The 18,211-nt window shown below is 41.3% G+C and overlaps 1 protein-coding gene across 5 annotated transcripts in view; it reads right to left on the bottom strand.

Moving 5' to 3' along the window:
* Positions 1-18,211, bottom strand: part of TENM2 (teneurin transmembrane protein 2) — a 675,237-nt gene that overhangs the window by 611,114 nt on the left and 45,912 nt on the right. Inside the window, exon 1 of one of the 5 annotated variants that reach the window (XM_064724592.1) lies at positions 4,914-5,131. The exons of 3 other annotated variants lie outside the window; for them this stretch is intronic. The gene's annotated coding sequence lies outside the window, so the exon portion shown is untranslated. Of the gene's footprint in view, positions 1-4,021; positions 4,113-4,913; positions 5,132-18,211 lie in introns of those variants that run through there. One more of the 5 variants, XM_064724593.1, reaches the window with a different exon arrangement.

The following is an 18,211-nucleotide window of genomic DNA, read 5'->3' as shown; positions in this document are numbered from 1 at the left end:
CCTAAATCAATTACTTAGGAAAAGTGACTTCCCTAAAATTTTCCCCAAAAGCAATAATAAGTAAAAAAAAGAAAGAGCCCTGTTGAGATTTAAGGGAGCACACCTGAAAGTTCCCAGGAGGCACAGCAGCACTCAGCTGGAGACAGGCTCAGCTTTTGTACCTGGGCACACTGGTGGGAAAAGCTCCTGTGGGTCTGGTTCAAAAACTGGCACGGGCTGCTGTCCCTGTGCCTGACACCAGGCAGGATAAGCAGTTTTGTTTCTGTCCCTTTCACTGCTGCCCCTGGGCAGCACCTGAGATGGAACCATTGCTCCTGTTCCTCTGGCAGTGCACAGGTCCAGCCTGGCCTTCTCTCCACGTTCTTCACACAGACTGCACCAGAAGCTATTTCTATCCTCCTCAAGGTTTCACTGATATGCTCATTAAGGATTTGAGATAGCCTTGCACCACCCCTCTGAACAAGCCCTGGTGTTTTCCTTGCCTGTGTGGGCTGAGAAACAACAGATAAATCTGGAGAACTGACACCACTTAAAAGCCTTAAAGGTAAAGGTAGGGTGCCCCAAACTACTAAGAAAATCCTCCAAGAGCATCTACTTATGTATTTTATATTATTTTAAAACATATTTGTAGTTCTGAATGGTTACAGTTATTATTTTGCCTGTGTTTTTGCTAAGAAGTCTCTTCAGAAAAAAAAGAAAAAAAAAGAATGAAGACCCTATTATCCAAAATCAAAAAGGGTGACACTCAGTTCTTAATTTAGCCATATGGAGTTGCATTATGGTTAAAACCAAAACAACTCAAAGAAAATTATCACAAAACCAAAAAAACGCCTAAAGCCAAACCACTATTCCAAAGTGAAACTTTATTTCCATTCATCACAGATAAAAATGTATCCTCTGTAAAACCTGCTCCTGAGGAAAAGAAAAAGGCAACTTAAGATAGTTGTTTCCCAGAATGAGTCTGAATACAGCCACCGGTGTAAAGCAGTGTGTGCACCATGTATCCATTCCCAACCTGCTCAGCTAAACACAAAAGTTTGTAATCCAGTGTTGTGCAGCTTCTCACTAAAAATCTTACAATTACATCCCTGTTTGGATGACTACTGGGTTATTAATGCTCAGCAATAAAGATGAAAGTAGACAATTTATTACTATTTGGCACTGAATGTCAATCAATTCAACTAAAAAGAGCCTATTTAAAAATAATAAAAAATGGATAATATCTAAGCTTAGCACACTTCCTGCTTATCCAAAAGTCTATCTGGTTATATTGAGTTAGTGAGGCAGGTGGATTTAAACCAATGTATTTGAACTTCACCAGCATTATGGGATCCCAGTGCAGAGCAATGATGGTGAGACAAAACCGAGCTAACAGAGGATGGCCCAGAGTGTCCTTTCAGTGCTGTGTGGATCAGGGGAGGCTGTGCTGCAGGAACACTCTGAGAGCAGCAGCAGCAGGGGCTCTGCGAGGCTGCAGCCACAGGCAGGAAGCAGAGCTGGAGCAGCCTGTGGCTGGAACAGGGTGACACAGCCAGAGTCACTCCGTACCTCGCTGAGAGCACTCTGTGCAGGAGCTGCTTTGAGCAGGAAGAAATTAGAGAGATGAGTCACCATCGGCTGGCATGAAGGCTCTGGGATGTGACACCTCCGGTCACAAAGTGGGGACCAGCTCTGCTTGTACTGAGTATCAGCAAACCCTTCTTTTCTGTTGTAGCACACTGAGTATTAGATTAAACTGTTCTTCCCGATAAGGATCTTGTGAAATTGTAACTAAAGCACAGTTAAAAAAAAAAAAAAAAAAAGCCTGGGAAAAAACTTGCCATTTCCATTAAATATTAACCTTCTGAAAGAGCAAGTAAGGACTAAAACATCTCTTATCTTAATTAGTTTAGCAGAAATGAATTTAATTTATATTGTAAGGTTGTATTTTCTATTACAGATCCAGGGCAAGGAAGGGCAAACTTTTTAGAACTATCCATTTATATAAAAGAATATTATTGTTTAAAGGAGCAGCCCAATAATTTTTTGGTCTTATCTTTAAGCATGGACTTCAGTGGTGCTCCTCTGTGCATCTTCTGCCAGAAACATTAAGGACTGAGGGATTGAATTCACAGTAAAAAGCAAACAAACACAAAACAAACACTGGTATATTGACTTGAGTACTCTAATAGTGGCTAGAGCTTTGTCTTCATCTAATTTGACCTTCAGTTTAGTTTGACCTCTCAGACAAGAAAGTCTAGACATTGAACTTGATTGAACTCAACATCTTCCCTTTCCTATGTTGTTCTAAATAATTTTAAGCACACAATCAGTAATACAGCTAACATGACTTACTCTAACAGTAAAGCTGTTCACAGGAAATGTACTTTGACTGCAGAAACAAAAATGTCAGTATTTGACAGGAAAATGCAAAACCACATCCACGTTTGTAAAGTTGATGCACATATACATATATATCAGAAATAAAACTGTTCTTTAAAAAGGCAAAGAAATGCAACTATTAGCCCCCTCAAATCAATAACCTCTGGTAATCTCTGTGCCCTAACAAGAGAAAGCACCTCCTCAATTCTTTCCTGCAGCTTTGACTTTTAGTGTGAAATATTACAAGTGAAAATACGGTTCAGTTTAATTACAGGAAAACCTTACTAGTGATGCTCACGTGTTAATTCTCCCCATGCTACACAAGCAGTTAAAAAGCTAATGACACAGAAAGACCATTATTTTAATTATCCCTATTAAAAATGAGCATGTAGAGGACTAAAATGTTATTGTTTCCTATGAGCACTGTCGTAATAAAAATGTTTTTTTAAAAGCAAAATAAAAATTCAAACATTATCTGGACCAAAACTTTTTCTTTAAAAAACATGCTGTAAACCTGTTAATAATTGGATTAAAAATTACTTCTTTTAGTTCTCAGGCATTGCCAGGACACTAAGAAACCACAGCTAGAAAAGTTTTCCTCTTTAAATGAATTAAAGCTCAGACCTCACAGTTGAATACCACACAGTCTATATGGGTGTAATGTAAGGTTTTATTTATTACTCAGCAACTAGGAACCTCAGCATATGGGCCAAGCCAAATTAATCACCAACCTGATTTGCCAAGGCACAGGAAAATGATGCTCAAATACATTGTTTGTATATATTTTAAATCTTGACAAAGCAAGAAATGTTCCTTATCATAGGTTGTCATCCCCTTGTAAAAACTGACTTTACCCCTAGAACAGACCAGTTGCTATTCTGTACAGTGGTTCTGTACCAGCTGAATGACAAATACAAATATCTTACAGAAAGGATCATTCTCAATTCCTCTGAAGTTTGAAGAAAAACTTTTGAGTCTCTTCAACCACTGTAAGCTATTACACTTACCTCAAGTAACCATACTAACAGGTGATGCTGCTCTTTCATTAACTCTGCCCTTAACAGAGACTGTGGTTTAATTACAACAGATTTTAAGCAGCATTTCATAAAGTGCCCTGTGAGGATGTTGGATGGCTACAGACTTATTGACAGTCTGCATTCTGTATTGTTACAGCAAAGCTTTATATTCTTAAATTGCTATAATGCTGCTCCTTCTGCACTTTACTTCTCTAGGACACATGCATTTTGAATGTCTTTGATCTTACATAATCTTCTAACTACACAACTAAACCTTACAAACAAAGTCTCCTTTAATTCTGTGTTCCTGCATTTTAATTCTGTTATAATACCTGTTTCCTCCCCACAATGCAAGATTCTCTAAATTTAAACAAGTACAAGCCAAACATTATATATAAATATTTAAATATTTATGCAACACACATATACACACACACAGACAGTACTTGCCATTTCATTCTGAAAATGAAAGAACACTTAAGCATGAAGTAAAAAAAAACAAGACATGAAAGCACATATTAGGACATCAGTACTATTAAATCTCCCGAAATTGCTACAAATAGATGTTTACACAGGAATCCTAACAAGAAGTGCTGAAAAAGGAGTCTGGTTCAAAGACAGAGAGTTAAGAGCTCAATTCGCACCTTATTTAAATTTCAGTCTGGGTGCGTGCAGGAGACAGAGCAGCCTCCTGTCCCAGTGCCACTCCACGGCAGGTGTCTGAGGGACGCGCTCCGCTGTCAGCACACGCCGGTACATGGTGTGAGCGCCGGCTGCGATCCATGCCAGCAATCCCTGCCTCCACAGCCAGGCATTTATCATCCACAGCCATTCCCACACTGCTCAATCGGGGCTACGCGTGAAACACCAAAGCGCTTCGCTGGTTATTACCTTCGCAAACAACAAAATATCACCGTCCCTCCGTGCTGTGCTGCCCGCAAATCTGCGGCAATGATGCAAAGCAGCTTTCTTTTTTTTTTTTTTTTTTTTTTTTTTTAATTCCCTTTCGGAATACAAATGCCTGCCTTCTCCTATTGCTGCCTGTTCCCAGCCGAGACGCACTGTGGACAATAGTTTCTGAATCAGCGATACCTTCCCACACTTTTGGCAAACACTGAAGAAATAAATAATAACATTGTACTACAATCTCGGAAGAAAAGGGGGGGAAGAAAGTAAATAAACAAATTAAACCCCAGCAGCTTTAAAAAAAAAGCAAAGACAACATTAAAACACGGTGAAAACACGAGAAATACCAGCGGTTAAGGATGAGGATTAATGGGCAGCAGCGGCAGTTATTGCGGAGGCACGGAGAATCCTCCCTGCCTGGAACTCATGCGAGTAATGACCTCTCCAAGTGCTGAATCCCGCGGCTCCGGCACCCGCACACACACACACACACACACGCACATCCCAACTTGGCAACTCCACCGCGCAATCACACCGGGGGCTGCCGGGGCCACGGAGCCCCGAGCGCTGCGGCGGACAGGGGAGGAGAGCCCCGGGCATGTCGGCAAGTAAGAAGTGCAGAGCATTTACCGGCAGCAGCAGCGGCGGCGGCGGCGGCAGCAGGTTGAGCAGCCGGAGCGCCTCTCACCGTCTCTGGGCGATAACTTCGCACCGGTGCGGATTCCTTCAGTGAGGAGGGGACACCCCTTCCTCGCCTGCCCTTCCCCGCCTTCGCTGCGCTCTCGCTGCGCGTCCCGTCCCCGCTGACACCGGAGCGGAGGCAGCGGCAGCGGCGGCTCCGGGCAGCGGCTCCGGGCAGCAGCAGCAGCAGCGGCGGCGGCAGCGCCTCAGCCTCGCGCCGCCCCCGGGGAGCGCGGGAGCCGCGGCCGCGGGGGGAGCGCGCGCCGGGAGAGCGGGCGGGCGGGCGGGCAGGGGGGAGCGCGCGCGCGCGCGCACGAGCCGCGGTCCCGAGGCGCGCGCACGGCCCTCCCCGCGGGTGCAGCGCGCGCGCGCCGCAGCCAATCGACGCGCTCGGCGCACGGGCGCGCGCTGGCGGGCGCGCGCGGCGGCGGCGGCGGCGGCGCGGGGACGGGGACGGGAACGGGAGCGGGGACAGGGACGGGAGCGGCAGCAGCGGAGCCGCCGCCGGCAGCGCGTCCTTGGTGCCTTGACCGTCCCCGCGCACAGCGGGCCCCTGCCCCGGCCGGGCGCTGCCGCAGCGGCGCGGGAGGCGGGGACGCCCCGGGTCTCCGGCGGCGGGATGCTCGTGCGGGTCAGGGGAGGATGCAGCTCGGGAGGGGATGCAGGTTAGGAAGGGACGCGAGTCAGGAAGGGATGAGGGTCAGGAGAGGATGCGTGTCGGAGGGGACGCGGGTCAGGAGGGGATGCGGGTCAGGAGGGGATGCGGGTCAGGAAGGATGCCGTTCGGGAGGGGAGGGTCCCTTCCCGCGGCCGCCGCTGCGCGTCCCGAGGAGCGCGCGGAGGCGACAACAAAATCTGGGCAAGAGGGGAAAAAAAGAATTGTTCAAAAATCGCTTCCATCTTCTTGCCACGAGTTAGAGCCGTTCCAACGACTGTTGTCACTTCTGCAGAGCAGAATTGCTTTAGCCTCGATCATTGTGTTCTACACAATATTACTTCCAAATTGTGCGTAGAATACTTATCTTTTCTCTGAAATCATTAAACATTGAGTATTATTTAACCTTTAATTTCTCCCTCCACCTTGCTACACATCTGTCAGACCTCCAAAACCAGAAGTGTTAAAGCAAAGTAGATCAGGAAAAAAGAGAGTGACAAAGTACAAGGCACAAACTGATGGCAACCTGTAAAACTTTGTATTTTTGGCAAGGCCAGGAGGAAAGTAACGACTGAAATTAGCCAGGAATCAGAAACAGCAGTGAAAATGACATGGGCAGTGCACAGCAGCAGGGCTAACAGTGCCACAGATCGACTTCATGACTATTCCATACCACAGAAAATCCCTGTAGAGAAATGCAGCAAACTGGAGCACATTGGATTCACTGTAGTTGGGGAAAGTGCACAGTAAATTTCTGATTAGAGAGAAACTACAGCAGACTTAATTTTCCAACTGCAACTGTAGTTCTGTAACTGTCAACAAAGAGCAAGAGTTTTAAGGGGCAATCCAGAAACCAGCAGGGAAGCATCTCTCAGCTTTTCAAGGTTAATTGAGAAAAGGGGAGAGTTGAGCATACTGGTAGAGCTTGGTAAATTACATGCAATGCTGTTGCTTGAGGACTGTATCTATTCACAGGAATGAAGAAGATGCACAGAACTACAACTTCTCCCTGACCTTGTCTCTTTCCATGGCATTTCACAGATTTCAAGATGTGTCCTTGTCTCTAAAGCTGTGGTCAAGATTTTAATGCATATGTGGTGATGTGTTGATTCTTTAGAGAAACTTGTGTACAGGTATGCTGTGGCACTCATTTTACTGGAAATAACATTTCTGCTTGAAAATAAACTAGATTGCAGAAATGAATGCTAGAAAAGTCTTAAAAAGACAGTTGCAGTTAAGTAATGAGTTGTCCCTATCAGGAAAGAAAGACAGAATTACACTGAGCTTGGAAGTAAATCTTGTCAAACTACATTATGATGGATGCAAGTGTCAGTGAAAAAGGTAATGGAAAGTCTGTAATAGCAGCCCATAAAACATTTGACTTGATGCTTATGATGATTAGGCAAATTAACAAAATTCAGAATTCATTCAGCTCATCCAATCTAAAGATACTGGAAATCACCTCATTGGAGTGGCATTCAGAATATTACAAAGCTACTTAAACAGATCAGTGATTTGAGAGAGAACAAGCAAATGGCTTATTAAATGCCATACAGCAAGGGCTTGTTGCTGGTCAATTATGATGGATATGGGTTAATGGCACAGACCAATCCAGTTGCCTTGGTAAGGTGGCCTCATTTGTTCCACAGAGCTGGTGAAGTCAAGGTCAGGCATCTAGTGACAAAGAACACGGGTGACATTTCAGGTTGGGGGATTGTTTTCTGGAAGGCAGTTTACTCTAAGCAGCATTAGTTTGTCCTGGTGAATAACTGAGTACATGCTCCCACTGTTCTGGGTTAGTGAAGATGACAGCTGGGAGTGGATGAGTATCAAAACAAAAATAACCAGGAGTTACACGTCGAGGCACTATCACTAAGAACAGTGTGGGAATACTGGCTCTGTGTCCACATTCAGGATTAATGTTAACTATATAAATCCAGAATATCTGAGAGACAATTAATATAAGTTTTAGAAGAATAACTGTGTCTTATCTCTAAAGTGAGTGTCCTAACAGAAGGCAGGGAACCATGCTTCCTCTTCCTCTTGTTCTCTGTTTAAATTGATCTTGGATTCCTTTAGATGTGGTGGTACAGCTTCAATGGAAGGCAGGTTTGTTCCTATCCCTTTTATCTGCAGGTAAGGTTATTCTCCTGGGAGTGGCAGTGAATATGCATGAGGCTGCCGAGAATAACCCAAACACCTAATTTCTTGGGTTAGCCAAGTCTCTAACTACTGGATTAGTCAGTAAGTGGTGACCATAGGCTACTCCTCCTTTAGCAGACTTTAAATACATTAGCTCTGCTTAGCTCTTTGGAGGAAAGAATGTGCACACCTACCTTCAAGAACAAGTTCCAGGCAGCAAATGTGAAGTGAATATAAGTGTATTTCTCCAGCTTTTATTGAGGTGTTTGGGGAATGAGACTGCAGCTGTGTCACTGCCCTGTTGCTGTTGCTGCATCAGCCAGTGCTCCATGGCTGAGCTGAAAAGGCACAGCCTGGAGCCTGCACATGTTCCCAGCTCCAGTCCTCAATGCCTTCAGGGGCTCTCTCAGAATCACCTTGTCACTTACACAGCCTGCTGACAGGAGAGCATCTTGTCCACTTTCAGAAGGGCCATGGCTCTCTCTTTTCACACTTCTTTGAAAAATTGACCTTCAGTGTGATTTGAAAGGAAAGAAGAAAGGAGGCAACAAGAAAGATTAGCAGTTTACTGGTGGTAACTGCTGGATGCCTGTCCTCTTGCCTTTTAAGCACACGTTTGAATTTTCTAACCTGGAACTGCTGATTTTTCAGTGTGTCTCTATACATCATTATTTCTCTATTAGTATGTACGTGCTCCACCACACACACTGCTATAGCTTGATCAAAACAGGCATGATAAAAGGATTTCTGGAAGCTGATGCTATATAAATACATTTTACAATGAAGGTGAAATTTTATGAGTGCAGCTTGTTAGTAACAGGAGCATTTTACCTATGGAACGTGCATTCTGGTCTTGCTTAGATTCAAAATAGGATCTTTCTGGAAGTTATATTGCATCTCACATGTAAGTTACAGGATTGATGGAGTGGTTACCTGGGGGAAGTTCACTGGCTGGCATCACACAAGAGGTCACTCCAGCTGATAATCATAATTTTTTCCAAACCTGTAAGCTGGAAATTGTGAAATGCAATGATCCATTGTAACAATATAGGACTCCTCAGAATAAAGAGAGAGCTTATCTTCCTGAACAATGCCTCTCAAATATTTTAATGTGTTGTAAAGAGGATTATTTTAATTAATTGGTACAATTTCCTATCTTTATCATATATACTGCAATATCATTAGTCAGTCGTGCACCTGATTTAAATTTCCAATTTTCATTCTTAATCCTATGTCTGCAATTGCGTAGTAAGAAATAATGGAAAAATTAATAATAATTTAAAAATGCACATATGAATATCTCTCTCTTCCAAAGAAGTAACCACACCATGGTATGGGAGGAGCAGCTGTTTATCATGTAGTGAGCACCTAGCAGAAAAGGAGTGGCATGATACAGAATTTTAACACACTGGAATTCCCTTTTTTGGTAATTCAGTAAGTGTGGTGTATGTTTGACATTGCAATAAGCGAGTTTGTGTCACCTCCTAAATATTGCCAGAAGCTGTGTGTAATTCATCAGATAAGAAGAAAAGAAAGGTGTTGAAATTGTACTAGTACTTTCAGGTAGTTTCCAGTCTCTTTAGCCTTTTTTTCTTCCCTTCCCTTTTATAGACAGCCTTATTCTTATCATTGTAAGAATGATAGCCTGTCTTTGAAGTGGCTCAAATGGAAGCACCAAGCAGGTAGAAAGCCACTTGCAATGTGCTTGAACAGCTCTCAGCAATGCAAAGCCATCAACAAAGTTGCAGTTTGGGAAGAAGAAGAGGGAAAAAAAAAAAGATGGAAAGTCCTTCCGCCTGCTCAGTGGAAAGTTAAGAAAATGTGAAGACTTTTATAGGCATGGAATGCTGTTGTACTTTGAGGAATTGCTGTCTGCAGATGAGCAGGTTCAGTATGCACAGCCATCCCTAGTGGATGCAGAACTCCCCAGAGCACCACCTGTGTGCCATGGTGTGTGTTCTGTACACAACAAACTCTGAACTGACACACCTGACCTCTTTTTTCACTACAGCTGACCACAAATAGTTGAAAGGAATTTGGAAGACTATGGCTGTCAACAAAGTGCAAAGTGGATTAGTACCAGCTGGAAGCAAATGATGAGTCTTTGCTCATCTGGCTGGCCAAGAGGAGAATTCACCAGTGACTGAGAATTTTTGTGTTTAAATTGTTCAGCTCTCAGGAAAAAACACATTGTGGGTGTTAAAATTAGGTGTCACTGTTGCAGAATTGGTAGGATGCCCTGCTTCCAGAGTAGTTACTGTGCTAAGAATGCTTATTGATGATTCTAAACCACTAATACAATTGTTAAATAAAGACATAAATATCAGGGCCATTCTTACTCTGTGAATCAGGACCCAGGTCTCTTACCTTCTTCTGGCCCACCCAGTTACTGGAGTCATACTGGTTTCCAATGACTTTTTAGATGCCAGTTCCCAAATACTGAAATCTGAGTATTGCCATTGCTGTTGTAACATTAATGGAAGATACAGTTGTTAACTATTCCTCAGTTTGGTTTGGCAAGCTCCTGTCTGAGTGTAATTGCAGTGTTAATTCTCTCAGCCATTTTAATGTCTCTGACACCACAGAGGATGAACAGCTTCACTTGTATTCCTGCTGCAATTACTGAGAGGTTGTAGCCATTACATTAAGAAAAATTATTTGCTTTATGTACTTGTCTGTATATGGTTTTTGAGAGCAGGAGAAAATACCACCAGGTGATTATGATAAAAACCATGGAGGTCAGGGGCTGTTCTGCATGGCAACAATGAGTTCACTGACAAAGCGAGCTGAGGATAAATTCAACATTTATTTCTGATGTCAGGAGTGGTTTTAGCTCAGCTCTGCCTGAAGTGGTATTGGTGTGGATGAGGTACCCCACAGACACACACTCTGCACGAGATGCAATGAGGCTGATTTTGGGTAAATGGCACCACACACAGACAGTTCTAGTACCTAGTCTAAGTGAAAGGTCACTTAGATTGGTTTAGTCACAAGCGGTAGAATAAAATATCTGGAACATTATACAGAGAAGGAAAAAAAGGCAAGTAGGAAGGGGTAAAGGATGAGGTAGCTATTTTACATAAGATTGAAATTACTTCAGTCAGTCCAAGATTTGAAGCCAGCCTCAAAAGCAATGTTAAGCTTGCAGTCTGCTTCAGCAGGGAGCCTGTGAACTGGAAGGTGCATGTGAAAATGCAAGGAATAATTGGGGACACAATGATGAGAAAAAACCCAAAACCAAAAAGCAAAACAAGAAAACCAACCAACCAACCAACCGACCCCAAAAAAACCCCCACCAAAAACAACAAAGAAACAAAACAAACAAAACAAGACAAACAAAACCCACAAAAAACCAAGGCAAAATTAGAAGTGTCCAATACATAAACAGGACGTGCAGTTTGTGACAGTTTGCCTTGTGAGTGATACACATCTACCTCTATATGAACTGCCAATGCAAACTTCACCAACAGAATTTGTTCCTTTAAAAAAAAAAAAACCACTCTGGAGACTGAGGGAGGAATTAGAGGGTGGGGAAAGTGGAATTTGTTGTCTAAAAATACTTTCACAGATCAGTGAATATTTTAGCTTTCACAGGCTCAATTCCCATTATGAAATATAATAGAACAATATTTTTTTTCATTTTCTTAGTACACAAGAACTATCAAGAGAATGAAAAATACTAGATAATATTAAACCAACATAAATTTTCAGAATTGGGATAACATTTTTTTTCCAACAGGTAGCTTGAATTCTTTGGCACTGCACAGCATTTTTAATAAAATAATTAAATATTAGAGGTGGGTCTTTAAGGAAGCTGTTAGTTAATTTCACTTTTGCTCTGTTCAACCTTAATTTGGCCCCATCTTTCATTGCTAACTTTTATGTTCTGTGGCTTCTTATGCCCTCTTTTCTTTAAATGCAAAGTATTTCCTTGAAAAGGACTTCCATACAAGCACACAAAAGTATTCAGCTGCTTAATTTATCTTCTGACAAAATCCAACAACTCCATTCAGGATCAGAGCCCTTTTTTTGGTACTGACTAAAGAGGATGACACAGTCCTCTCTCTGTGAAGGTCGTGGTTTAAGTGCCTGATTTCCTGAATACTGTATGAAAGAAGGATGATGAACTTAGCTGTTATCAGCTACTTTGTGTGAGGAAAGGTGCAAGATAAAGAGGAACTTTTCATGCCTGATCTCCTTTCATTATCTGTTGTGTTAAACTGCACTGAGCAGTCCCCGAGAAGCCCAATATTTAATGCATTGGCTACAGCAGCACTGGGCAATAGATTTATAAAGTGATAAGGTAGACACAGTTTACTTGCTGTAAATATGTATAATGCAAAGAAACACGTCCATTTATCACTTCTACCAGTATGAACTCCTGCAGTGCAAAAAGAAATTAAAACAGCCATAGAAGAATGGGAAGTTTGAGCAGGAAGTATGTTTTCAGGGATGTATAATCTACAATGTGTGTTTTAAGGTTCCAAAAATACCAATAATCACTAAAAAAATGATTTTTTCATCACTAATGAAGCATGATTTTTTAACTGTAGATAAATAGGAAGGAATAAACCAAAACCTAATTGAAGGGTTTATTAGATCTGGATGTTTCATAAAGTTGAAATTTAAAACGCTGAAAAAGGGAAGAGAATGCAAGTAATCCAAGGAATAAAGAGAATATTTACTCAACAAGATTGGTTTAATGTGTGTTTTCTTTTCTGTTGTTTTCTTATTTTAATACATATATATCATTTTTTAAAATGTCATGTTTGCCATATAAAGTCTGCCAACTTAGGGATCCACAATTTCCTTCTAGGTTTAATGTCACTTCACTGTAATTTTTCTGTATTTTCAAACAGTTTCATTTTGTGTGCTCATTAAAGCAATTATTTCTTTGCCTCCAAAGGAATTTGAAAATGCTGGTTAGCATCAGCACTTGCTAAGCAAGTTATTAGATTATTCTTCCTATTCTCTTCCAAAGGCATGTAGGTATACTTCAGTTATTTAAAATACTTGTGTCAGTGCTCTCACATTATTCAGTGTAAAATGTGAAAACAGCACATTTTCACACTGATACACTTTTGCAGAACCAACATTTGTGAAACTGTATTTATATGTTCTCTACATTCTTCTGTCCTATTAGTGTTAAAAAGGTGCAAGGGATCCTTTGTACTATTCCTGTCATAATTTCTGATTTCAGGAAAAAAAGGTGTAAACTGAGACTGTCAGATCCTCAATGAGAGCATGTAAATGGGATATATAGGTACCTCAAAAAGAGAACTTTAAATTCTTTCACTGTCTCCTGAGGAAACTGAAACTTATTTTACTAATACCAATGTTACTTTTTTCCAAATTATCACTATTGAAATAGTAAACTGATATAGAAACTCTGAAATATAATATATTCAGTATAAAATTTTGTACCAAAAAAATGAAATATAGAAAATCAAATGCAGTCTTTACACTGCTAGTAAGATTCTGGAACTGGAATTCACTCATCCTTGAGTTCATCATACACAATTTATCCTGAGAATGCTGCAGGCTCCCAGGTTTGATGACCTGCTTCACTTTAAGAAAACCTTTTCCAGTGTTCCAAATAAATACGACTAAATATAATGAAGGATATGTGGCAGCTCTGTAAGAAGACACAATCCATACTAATTCATTAATATTCAAATTCAAAATCCAACCCGTGTCTAACAATGGGCCACACAAAACTTGGTGTCTGTCCCTGACACCGATTGTTGCTCCTGGCATAATTAAGATTGCCTCTGGCAATTAATCACCTTGCATGCCAACAAACAGTGTATTTATCTTCATTAGCCTCCTGCACGGGAGCCTGCCCTTTGTGCTGTGGGGCAGGAGCTCCAAACACCCAGCTGGCTGCTGAAGGGACGAGGATTGCCTGGAAGGGAAGAGGATTCCATGGAAGGGAGGAGGATTCCATGGAGGCGATGAGGATTCTATGGAAGGGACCTGGATTCCATGGAAGCGACAAGGATTTAATGGAAAGAATGTGGATTCCATGGAAGGGATGAAGATTCCATGAAAGGGAGGAGAATTCCATGGAAGGGAGCTGGATTCCATGGAAGAGACCTAGATTCCATGGAAGGGACACTGATTCCATGGGAGGAATGCAGATTCCCTATAAGAGACACAAATTCCATGGAAGGGAAGCAGATTCCCTATAAGGGGGACATTTCCCTATAAAGGACACAGATTCCGTGTAAGGGATAGGGATTCCATGGAAGGGATAAGGATTCCATGGAAAGAATGTGGATTCCATGGAAGGGATGAAGATTCCATGAAAGGGAGGAGGATACCATGGAAGGGAGTCGGATTCCATGGAAGACATGGGGATTCCATGGAAGAGACCTAGATTCCATGGAAGGGACACAAATTTCACGGGAGTAATGCAGATTCCCTATAAGAGACACAGATTCCATGGAAGGGACACAGATTCCATGGATGGGAGACACATTCCCTGTAAGGGACACAAATTCCATGGAAGGAGCACAGATTCCACAGAAGGGCCACAGATTCCATGGAAGGGAAGCAGATTCAGCCATCCCAGGGGCTGCCCCTCTGGAGGGGGCCAAAGGCAACTCCAGCTCCAAAGGGCTGGGCTGGCACTGTGCATTGAGTGTGACTCCACTGTAGGAATAGGAAAGCCATAGGAAGCCCAAGTCTGTTTAAGACTGTGATTTTGCATTTTCAGCTTCCCCATATATTTTAATGAAAGACAAACAGAATTATGGACAGTGCAAATTATTTTTCTCAAGTGAGAAAGAAAAGAGAGGATGCCAGGCTAATTTATTTGCTTTTGTTTGCATCTCTTTTTCCATGATTATCTTAACAAATGAGTTTACTAGCAGGAATGTTTGGTAAAATAATGAAGCAAATATTGTTAAATATTGTGATTATTCATAGCAGAACCTATAAGTCATGTTTCTCCAATTGGAAAAGAGAAATGTGTTGCACAACCTACATATCCATTCAAAAAGAGCTTGAATATTCAAAAAGCTCTGCTTATGAATGAATTACATAAAAATTATGCATAGATATTATTCAGCAAACAGTTTGAACATATACATCAGAAAAACTAGTTTGTTTGGAAAACTTGCAAACACATAATGGAGTAAAGAAATTATTCATTATGAATTATTTGCACAGCATCTGTCTTACTTTCTCATGTTAATTGCCTCTGCTAAACCACATTTTCACCCCCTCAGTATGTAAATTTAAATGATTTTGCATATTCTCTGAATATCCAGTAAATGCAAGTTTCATTACCTTACTGCTTACATTTTTTCTCTCTAATTGTACTGGCATTTATATAATTTTAAAATTTGACCTACCAGCTTCCTGTAGATTGCAACCTTTTCCTCTGGATTCTGATTATTGCCTAAAAAAGAAAAAAAACACATATTAAAAAAATTAAACCCATGCACATTGACTGCATTTGTGAAAGATCTTGTAAGGAGTTGTTAATTCCTACTGCATTTATAAAAGCTAAGGCTTGTTTTTAATCACAACACTTTAAATGTAATTATTATAAATCTAGGACATGACCCACAATTGATTGGAATTAACACAGAAAATTTTACTGACTTCTCAGAACTTAGAGCAGAACTCCTACAGAAACTGGGTGATGTATCATCATATCCTTTTGTGCTTCTACACTCTTGTGTAGAATTATTCGTTCTACAAATACAAGCTGATACATCAGGCAGTCTGACTTCCTGTAAAAATATCTTTTTATCTCCCTGAATTTTGTGAAATTTTGGTTCTTAGACCATTGACTCATGTTGTCTCTCAAAGAAACACCATGAGAAGAAAATGTGCACATGGTATTCTATCTTTTCTTTGCCATCACTTCACACCACCAGCAGAAATAAATGTCTTGTCCAAAGCTGTCTGCTCTTAGAAAATAATTGCAAGTTTAACCCTTTGGGCCTGTGAACAGAAATGACCCCCTGGCAAAATCTGTCCCCTGGGTCACTGAGAATGGGCCAGCCAAGAGAAGCCTCAGGACTGTCCCTCCTTTATCAGCACACACTTTGGTAGAGACCTGCAGAAAGCACCCAGAAAGCCTCAGTGCTGTGCTCAGAAGCCAAGCTCTTTGGGAAGTACAAATATACACTTTTCTAATGGCATAAAACTTAATATCATATTAAGTTAATATTCCATCCTCAATGTACCACAAAATACATAATCCCTGAAATTATTGTTTCTATTTTACAGTGTTACTAAACACTGTGTTAACATGGGTAGAACTAAACATCCTTATTCATTTATTGGCTGAGGGCAGGAACCTGGCAGAATGCTTACAGGAAGTGTTTTGCAGCAGCCATTAGTTGTGACCGTGTTCACAGGGGTCCGAGGATGAGGGAAGAGACGAGGATCTGACTCCATGTTTCAGAAGGCTTGATTTATTATTTTATTATATATATTATATACTAAAAGAATACAAGAAAGGATTTCATCAGAAGGCTAGCTAGGAATAGAAAAAGAAAGAATGATAACAAAGGCTTGTGGCTTGGACAGAGAATCCAAGCCAGCTGACTGTGATTGGCCATTAATTAGAAACAACCACATGAGACCAATCACAGATGCACCTGTTGCATTCCACAGCAGCAGATAACCATTGTTTACATTTTGTTCTTGAGGCCTCTCAGCTTCTTAAGAATAAAAATCTTAGGGAAAGGATTCTTCATAAAAGATGTCGGTGACAATTAGTCCTTTGCCAAGGCACAGGAAGCAGATCCTACTGCCTGCACATCACTACTAAAAACTCAAGTTTTCTAGCATCCTCATGCATTAAAACATGGGAAAAGAACTCAGGATATTGTGTTATGATACAGTATTTTTTCATCAATATGAAATTTCACTAACTTGTGCTCTACAGGTATTTGTGGGTCATAACAGAATTTCTGTCTTGAGAAGTTCCCAGTGCACCACAGAGACCTCAGCACTATTTTCTGCTGCTGATCCATCCACCCTTCTGTGCTGTAATGCACAGGCCTGGCTGTCAGATCACATCTGAAATGAGCAGCACCAATGCAATTTTGGGCCTCATCTTCAGCAACTCATTTTTTTGTAATATACCTTTAGGCTACTAAACACATCTATAGGTTTCTCCTCAGGACAGGATGTGCTGTCCTGTATGCTTTAGCAGCTCAGTGAGCTGAGCTGATTCAAATGAGCCTTGAAATGTTAAATACAACTTGTAATATCAAACGCTCTCATATCAAATAATTTTCTTCCCCTGGATCCTAGGGAGATTAAGGACTCATGCAGTGACTGAAATGTCCACTACTTACATCAAATACCCCAGCACTGGCTATATCATTATCTGCTCACTGGAGGAATGGCTGGAAAATACAACTTCTGACTTTATTTGTAAATCAAGCATTTAAGGAGCATCTATCAGGTCCATATGGCAACAGGTAAATGTGAAATGTTGAGTAACTGTGTCACAGTGTGACCAAAGCCTTCATGTACAACCCTGAGGTGATGTTTTCTTTGTAAGTGGTGTAGAAATTAATTTTTGGGTTAGAGACCAAACTAAATGCAGTAGGGCTGCACTTCAAATTTTCCTTCCTTCTGCTTATCTCAAAGCTCAGAGAAAGAAGTTGTCTCTTCTTTACTGTTTTTCTGGTTTTGCTTTCATATCTTGCAGCAGGGTTTGTTTACAGCTTGCTTACCTTCCTTTCCTTCTCAGCTGAATTAAGATGAAGTCTGGTTTGAATCATCCAAAATGCCTTCACCCAAACCACTCCTGTGTGCTCAGTGCTACTTCTTCCCCCCACCTTTTGCTTTGTAGATGCAGGAGAGACACTTAAAGAAGGGTGCTCATTCTTCTTGACCTCCTGGGCCTGCCCTGTTTGCCAGTGCATCCCCTGTGTCCCAGTGCTGAGCCTGAGCTGGGTCTCCTGCCCTAATTCTGGCACCTTCTCACTGACACACATTTTTGTGCTATAATTAACTTAATTATCATATCATAAAGCAGCAGCATGATTTCGATCTATGCACTTCATGGTAGCCTTATAAAAACCAAATGTTTTGAAAGGTAATTAGTAAGGAACTCAGTGTGGAAACCAGGAGGTTGTGTTTTCCAGGACTGGCATTCTCATTGTAAATGCAGTCACACACAGGATCAAATGGCTCTGGAGATGCTGCTTGAAAAACTCTGAGAATGGCAATACTATAAGTGGGAAGACCTCAGTGTTGCAAACAATTAAAAGAATTATATTAGCATATAGAAAATAACCCTTTCTAAATCACATTTATTTCAGGAGGAAATGTGGAGCCTTGATACCTCTGTGGAACAACTGTTAACTGCATAATGACAGTCACAGCATACAGAAATGAGTAGGGAGTACTTTCATGGAAAGCATATTGTCATTTTCCTTGCACTGAAAGTCAAAGGCAATTAAAACATAATTTA

Source organism: Zonotrichia leucophrys, chromosome 13, assembly GCF_028769735.1.
Source record: "Zonotrichia leucophrys gambelii isolate GWCS_2022_RI chromosome 13, RI_Zleu_2.0, whole genome shotgun sequence".
Taxonomy (NCBI): domain Eukaryota; kingdom Metazoa; phylum Chordata; class Aves; order Passeriformes; family Passerellidae; genus Zonotrichia; species Zonotrichia leucophrys.
This window is presented reverse-complemented; position numbering and strand designations above follow the sequence as displayed.